This window comes from Octopus bimaculoides, chromosome 7 (assembly GCF_001194135.2).
Source record: "Octopus bimaculoides isolate UCB-OBI-ISO-001 chromosome 7, ASM119413v2, whole genome shotgun sequence".
Classification (NCBI taxonomy): Eukaryota; Metazoa; Mollusca; class Cephalopoda; order Octopoda; family Octopodidae; genus Octopus; species Octopus bimaculoides.
Genome location: NC_068987.1, coordinates 95,945,887 through 95,954,159, shown reverse-complemented (window position 1 = coordinate 95,954,159; position 8,273 = coordinate 95,945,887). Strand labels below are relative to the sequence as shown.

The window sequence follows — 8,273 nt, the reverse complement described above, 5'->3', positions numbered from 1 at the left end:
AAAAAAAAACAATAGATTCTGAAATGATTCAAAATTAGAATTCTCGAAAAGAACAGATACCAGAATTTAACAGACACAAACACTCTCTCTTTCTCTCTACCCAATGACAATTTGACAAGTTCGTTAATCCCTTGTGGGGTTGTTAGGGCGCTACAGCCATGCTGCATATCCAGGGCAGAAAGCCTGGCGGAGCCCATCCCTCTCCAGGCTAAATTCATTTCTACAGATGAGTGGACTGGAACAACATGAAATGAAGAGAGATTTCTACTCAGCAGTAAACGAAATGGAAAGAGGGCTACATTCAGTAATAATCATTGCATTCACCTCCCACACTGTTTACAAATATTACACAAAAATACGTAATGGTTTCAACAGCAAAAAACACCCTACCTGCACCGTTCTAACAACCAATTACATCAACAAAGCTTTCAGATTACATTGCCCATTAACCCCACCTTACCAAGCAAATTTAGTATGTAAAAACAACACATCTAGGAATCTGCAAAAGAGAGGGGAAAAAAAGGGGGGGGGGAGTGGACAGGCTAGAAATGGAAGAGGGCAAGAGAGAAAAGGAGAAAGAGTGAAAGCAAGATTAGAGTCACACAGAATATACACTCTTTCTCCTTTTGTCTGTCGCCCTTTTACTTCTATTTCTAGCGTGTCCATTTCCCCCTTTTTTCTCTCTTGCCTTGTCACTTGTATTTGTAGCCTTTCTCCTTCCTCTATCCTCCTTCATTTCTTCCCTCATTTTCTCTCTCTCTCTCTCTCTCTCTCTCTCTCTCTCTCTCTCTCTCTCTCTCTCTCTCTCTCTCTCTCTCTCTCTCTCTCTCCTCAACCTGTTGCTGACACATGACCTGGGGTCAGCTTTCTTTCCTTCTCTCTCTTTTTCACACCAGCTGCCCAGCTGTTGGATTGTAAAAAATTTCTCTGTCTTGCTATTTCCATATCCTTTCTTCTAAGTGTTTCCCACCATCGTTGTCTTTTTGGCCCTAAGGCCGTCATCATCTTAAATTACATTTTTTAAACTTTTGTATATCTAAAGACATGGTGTATAAGAAGGAAATTTTTTCACTGCTGCTAACTCACAACAGCTGAGAGATATTGGACAGTGCAGTGATTTCTTCAGGTTTTACGTGTTTTTGGTATGGTTGTGCTTTTGTCGAGCCCTTAAGCTTCTGCAGTTTCAGATTTCTCAATTACTTTTTGAAATGAGAACTTGAAGATATTGGTGAGTTCACTAATTTCTTCTGGCCCTTGGCGTTGTAGATGTGCATTTGTAATATTGCCGGGCCTTGAGATTTTGGGGCTTTACAATGTCTTTATACAGATTTTCTGTTGTCTAACAGAAGGATGGGGTCAAAGTCATGATCTAGGTGAAAGATGCATTGTTTAACTTTTGTGTTTGTGTAGTTTTTGATAGATGGTTTTAAAAATTGTTTGACAAGGGAATTTGATTGCTATTGCGTGCGAGTATGTTACTTGCAGTCATTATTGTAAAGCATGAATTAGTATGACCATTGTTAGATTTATTGATACTGTTAATTAGTTTGTATACAATTTTGCTACTTGCTCTTGCTCTGTGGTTTCTATTGGATACCAATGTTTGCTAGTGTTTTTTTTTTTACATTTTTTTTTGTTTATTTTGTTTATTTCTTTTAGTTACTTCATGCTGTGTTGCTATGATTTCAGTTGTGTTGTGATTAACCCCCTCCTTGCCAATTTCGTGGGTATTGCATGATATCTACACTGAGTTTCTGGACCAAATCTTACTGATTTTTTTTAAAAAGAATTCTTTTGTGTCAGTAAGTCTTTTTTCCCATGAAAACACATATTTGTAGCCCTAATCCATCTGGTTGATTGGGGGAGGTCTGTCTGTATTCTTTTGGGTAGCACCATCACCAAGATGGTGGGTTCATTTCATTTATTGAGACTCCTCATTTATCATTATCTAACTCAATAATATGGACTACACTGCTCTATACACTCATATCATCCTGTTCTAGCCCATTTTTGCTTTCAAAATCACTATCATTACTATAATTATCCCCCTGTTCACTTACTAGAATCTAAAATTTGGGCTACAACTCAATAAGTGGACCATTTTTGGTGATTTGGAACTACAAAAATCAAAACAGTTCATACAGACATACTGGTGTATGAACCATTGTTGTTGTTGTTGGCACTCCATCGCTTACGGCGTCGAGGGTTCCAGTTGATCCGATCAACAGAACAGCCTGCTCGTGAAATTAACGTGCAAGTGGCTGAGCACTCCACAGACACGTGTACCCTTAACGTAGTTCTCGGGGATATTCAGCGTGGCACAGTGTGACAAGGCTGACCCTTTGAATTACAGGCACAACAGAAACAGGAAGTAAGAGCGAGAGAAAGTTGTGGTGAAAGAGTACAGCAGGGTTCGCCACCATCCCCTGCCGGAGCCTCGTGGAGCTTTAGGTATTTTCGCTCAAAAAACACTCACAACGCCCGGTCTGGGAATCGAAACCGCGGTCATAGGATTGCGAGTCCGCTGCCCTAACTACTGGGCCATTGCGCCTCCACTTTATGAACCATAGGCCATATGAAACATAGGCTTTGACTGGCCTGGTAGTTAGGTGACTTGTTTATACACAAGGACATTTGGCAGCTGATAGATCAGCCGCTTGCATTGTGGGTTCTCAACTATTTGACTGCTCTTATTAGAGGGTTAATGTTGTCTCTAGTTGATATCAGATTGGCTGTTAAGAGCAGTGTAAGTGAGGATGGAATATGCTTCCATTTTTTTTTTTTTTTGTGGCATGTAAAAAGCACCATTCAAGTGTGGTCAATGCCAGTGCTGCCTGACTGGCCCCCGTGCTGGTGGCGCATAAAGAGCACCCACTACACTTGGAGTGGTAGGTGTTAGGAAGGGCATCCAGCTGTAGAAACCTTGTCAGATCAGATTGGAGCCTGGTGCAGCCTCCTGGCTTATCAGGCCTCAGTCAAACCATCTAACTCATGCCATCAAGGAAAGTGGATGTTAAACAATGATGATGATGATGATGATGATGATGATGATGATGATGATGAGAAGGTAGTTTCTACAGGGAAGTGCAAAAGCTACTTTCCATTTTAAAACTAAATTTTCTAATTATAAAGTAAAGACATTTTCTAGTTAGATATATTTATTTTAGACTTGAAGTTAGTTTGAATTTATTGCGAAATATAACCATTACTCAAATGCCTTCCATTTTCAGTTTCATATAGTTGAATCCTTTTTAGGCAGTGTTCCAACACATCTCATAATAATGTATCTGGTTCCAGTATTCTAATTGCTTTTAGAATGTTATTCTTCAGTTTCTGGAGTATTTGCAGCTTGTTTACATAGAATCTTTCTTTAAGATAATTCCAGTAGCGTCGGATGAGGTGGGGAAGAGGTTAGGTGCAGACAAATCTAGAATGGAAAATGAATTTTGCATCGCACTGTACATCAGTTTTGTTGAAAAGTGATTTTGTTTTGTTTGTTGTTGTGTGCATATTGTAATGATGATGATGATGGTGACGGTTAGTTAAACATAAAACTAATTTGCATATTAATTCAGATATGCAAACAAGTACAGCTTTCAGTTTAGTAAAGGACTAAGTAAAACTTAATTAACAAACAATTATGATTAATTGACCCAGCATGTGACCCTGCCCACTTTAACTTTGGGACAATTCCAGTCCCCACAATTTTGTACTCTCCACTAGTGATCACCATTTTGTCCCCTTTTTACAGTCAGTAAATTTGAGAACTGATTGAACATCACATAATCTCATTCCCTTCTCTCTTGAATAAGTTTTCGTTTTTTTAATTTTAAACTGGTGATTTCCATAGTTGGTAGATGGAGAGTTAGTGGGGGTGGGATGTTTGCTTGTGTAGAATAGAAAATGATGTAACTTTAATTAGCAAGGTGGTGTATGTGGTTTTGGTGGTGAGGTTAGGCTGATGAGGTGAGTATAGCTGCAGTATTTTCTCTAATCTTATCTGTATTGTTTTTATATCTAGCTTTGTTGCTATTGTTTAGAAGACCTTGATCAAAAACACTGGAGCCAACTGGAGCCACTATGTTTTATCTGTACAACTAAATTATCTTATGTGCCCTTCTTATTAGGACTACATTATTCAGTGTGTCCTTTTTCTTTTTAAGCCAGCAGAGGCTTCTTTGCTGGCTGACAGGTGGAAAGTGATTGAGAGGGTGTAGCAAAAATAGTACTGGGCAGTGATAAAAGCTTCACACATTTTTATTCTCACATACATGCATACTCGTATGTACACACATACACATCTGAAAAATGTGTAACTAAGCATCAAATTGTTATTTCAAATGTTACCTTTTGTGGGTCATCTCCCTCACTCTCCCCATACGCCTAAACTAGTCAACTACAGTCTAGTTGCATTGTTCCTATATCTAGAAAACTAGGTCAGAATAATCTTGAAATTTAGAGTAGAATGATTTTGGAAGATGAAGAATTAGGGGTAGTAGCAGCAACAGTAGTTGCAGCAGTTTATTGTTTACCCCCAGGTCAGCTCCAATCCAGGCAACCTGTAATCAGAAGTAATTCCAGTCATGACCTATCATTTTATGCAATGTAAAATGTCCTTATTAAAGACAGTAGCATGTGATTTAAGGGAAATAAGCTACTGCTTCTAGCAGGTTGAATGGCCAGTCCAGAAGGACATTGTAGAATTGGTTGCTCCCCTCCAATTGTCATTACAGCTAAGATGTTAATTGCTTACTTAAGCCCTTTGCCTTCCAGTGGAGCATTGGACGTTTCTTCATTTATTCTTTTACTTGTTTCAGTCATTTGACTGTGGCCATGCTGGAGCACTGCCTTGAAGGGCTTTAGTCGAACAAATCGACCCCACAACTGATTTTTTAAACCTAGTACTTATTCTATCGGGGTCTTTTGCTGAACTGCTAGGTTACGGGGACCCAAACACACCAACACTGGTTATCAAGTGGAGATGAGGGGACAAACACAGACACAAAGACACACACACACACACACACATATACATACATACACACATGATGGGTTTCCTTCAGTTTCCATCTAGCAAATCCACTCACAAGGCTTTGATCAACCTGAAGCTATAGTAAAAGACGCCACAGATGCCATGCTGTGGGACTGAATCTGGAACCATGTTGTTGGGAAGCAAGCTTCTTATCACAGAGCTATGCCTGCACCATTGGCAACTTTTCTCCATGTTTTTGACTCTGGGCTGTTTTTCTGGTGGTCAGAAGGACAGTCAGCTTCATGGTTTCCTTTCAGATTGTGCAGCACCAAATGCCATCCTCTCTCTGGTCTTGTTGGTTTTGAACCATCACTGATGCTTCAGTAATCTTGCCTTCTTCTAGGTAGGGATGTTGGCCCATTTTTACATTTGGGAAAATGTGGCCCATATTAGTCCGGTCACTGACCTTTGACCCATTCAGCATGAGAGGCTTTACTAGGAGCTTGTTTCTGGGTCTTTAAGGGACACAAGCCACCACATCGCAACAAGGACTGTGAAAATTACAAGAAAACACACACACACACACACACACATATATATATATATATGTAGAAGGCTGAAGAGTAACACACGAGTTGATATGTACAAGGAAAATAGGACAAGGTAGAAAATTCTATATTGCCCCCTGACTGGTCCTGTGCTGGTGGCACATAAAAAGCACCATTCAAGCATGGTCGTTGCCAGTGCCATCTGATTGGCCCCCGTGCCGGTGGCACATAAAAAGCATCCACTACACTCTTGGAGTGGTTGGCATTAGGAAGGGCATCCAGCTGTAGAAACCTTGCCAGATCAGATTGGAGCCCGGTGCAGCCTCCTGGCTTGCCAGTCCTCAATCAAACAGTCCAGCATGGAAAGCAGACGTTGAAACATGATGGTGATGATGATTTATATATGTATCATTTTGCTGCTTTCAAACATTGATTTCTGGACAAGTTACAGTCCTCCCTTCTAGAGTATCAACTTCCGGATTTGACTACAACTTGTATCAACTTCCAAATATTTCTTCATGTGTGGGAGGGGAATGCGTGTGTGTGTGTGCGTGAGAGAGAGAAAGAAAGAGATAGAGTTAGACAGTCAGACACATACAGAGGAATATACTTGAAGACATAGACAGACAGACAAACACACACACGCACACATACACAGACTTTGTTGAAAATGGTCCTGTTTACATGTATCTCTGCTGAAAAAAAAAAACTTTGGAATTGTTGCCACTGTCTCCAATAGATGCCATAGCCACTAGTGTCAGACTTAAACTTGACCAACCACAGATGTTTAGGTGACAGATACCTAGGTAGCCTTGCTTCTGAAAAGTGTCCAATGTCATAGGTTACAATGACATTAAAGTGCCCCTTGCCTTCCCACCAGGATATCTGTCTGACATAATCCTGACCCCTCTGAACTATCCATAGATACTTAGTGTTGAAAACTTTGAAGCTTTTGGCAAAACAACTCTGTAACACTGAGAGATGAATCTGCTAAACTGTTTCTGTATCTCACTTTGTTTCTCTCGTCTTTCTTTTTTTCTCTCTCTCTTTCTCTCTCTGTCCTTGTATTTTTCTTTTTCTATCCTTGTTTGTCTATCTCACTTATTCTCTGCTTGTCTCTCTTCTTATCATTCTCTCTTCCTCTCTTTCTCTTTATGTATCTAACCATCATTGTCTGCTTGTCTATCCCTCTTATTGTCTGTTTATCCACTCTCTCTCTCCTTATATGTCAACCTTTCTTATCCTTGTCTGTCTCTTACTCTTCCTTTTTCTTTCTCATTGTTTGCCTGTTTATCCCCCTCCTTCCCCCATCTCTCTAGCTTAACTGTCTCTAACCCTTTGCAACTATTCACACTGACCAGCTGTGTATCTATATATCCTGTACATCACACACACAAATGAAATAAGTAACCAGTTGCTTGAAATCTTCACCAAATGAGTAATTAACTCTATTGATTTAAAGAAAAGTCAGAGGAAATGGCATATGATGTTGTGACAGTCATGCTGTCTTCACTCATTAGGGGAATCTAACTGGAGGAGAGGGAGTGAGGGGGAGATGAAAACCTGATTGTTGAGTTGTCTTGCAGAGGAGTTAGTGAGTGTGATATCTTAACTTGTACCAGGTCTACAATTTCTAGGTACAGTTTATAAATAAAATCCCCCCACCCTGCACAGAATTTTGCAGCCCATATGTCATATACACCTTTGACACACATACACTCACACATGCTTTCCTAAATATCTCCCCTCTTACACTGCAGGTGGGTTGGTATATTACATACTGCAGTGTGGTGGAGTCGGAGGCTTGTTTTAGAAATGAGTAATGTTGTTTCTGTTAATGTTGTCTCTGCTGATGTCATTGCTATTGTTCCTATTAGTGATGTTGTTGTTGTTGTTTGGTTTGTGAGGTGTGGGGATGGAGTCGGCCTTGATCTCATAGAAGCATGATAAAAAAAAATATAAAGAAAGGATTTATTTTATCTTATGCTCTACTGGTTTTGCCTATCCCAAGTCTGAGTTAGCTTGCTGGCCCATACAGAGTTAGCATTGGGACACATAGAGAACTCTCTCTCTCACACACATACACACACATACACAATCCCCAATAACCTAAACTAGTTACTTATTGAGCCATGGATGTAATAATAATAGTACAATGATGATAAAGGAATAATAATAATAATAATAATAATAATAATAATAAACACAATTTTCTTATGGTTTCTTAAACATTCTCTAGAACAACACTGTATAAATCCAAATATATGGTACCCTAGGCATAACACCTACATGAACTTCTAACTTGTTGTCTCTTGAGGTCTCTGGGTGAGACTTGGATCCAACTTGTACAAATGCAAAGTAAAAGTCAAACATAAAATAATAATAATGATATATATATTTATAACATATGAATTACCAATAATGTTTTTGCAAATAGACATGAAGCCTTAAGAAAATAGTTATGTAAGATATTCAAAAATAACATTTTCATAAATAAATATTATGACATTTAATATATTATGCTGAAATATTTGTAAAGCAACCCCAACAGCAACAACAACATCTCTACCATCAGTCAAAGAAGTCTCAATGTGAAACGTTCAAGTTGCTGAAAATAGCTCTGTCTCAACCCTTTAGCATCCACATTAATCTGTCAAATGTGATGCTTATTTATTCCCATTGTTTTAAATTAATCATGTATTATCTTGTAGCTTCAAGATTTCGATGATGTAATTGTTTATTTTTAGAATGAC

General features: G+C 39.0%; 1 protein-coding gene across 1 annotated transcript in view; it reads left to right on the top strand.

Annotated features, from left to right (window-relative positions):
* LOC106868847 (transmembrane channel-like protein 5) overlaps positions 1 to 8,273 on the top strand; it is a 95,083-nt gene that overhangs the window by 22,473 nt on the left and 64,337 nt on the right. The gene's annotated exons all lie outside the window — the stretch shown is intronic.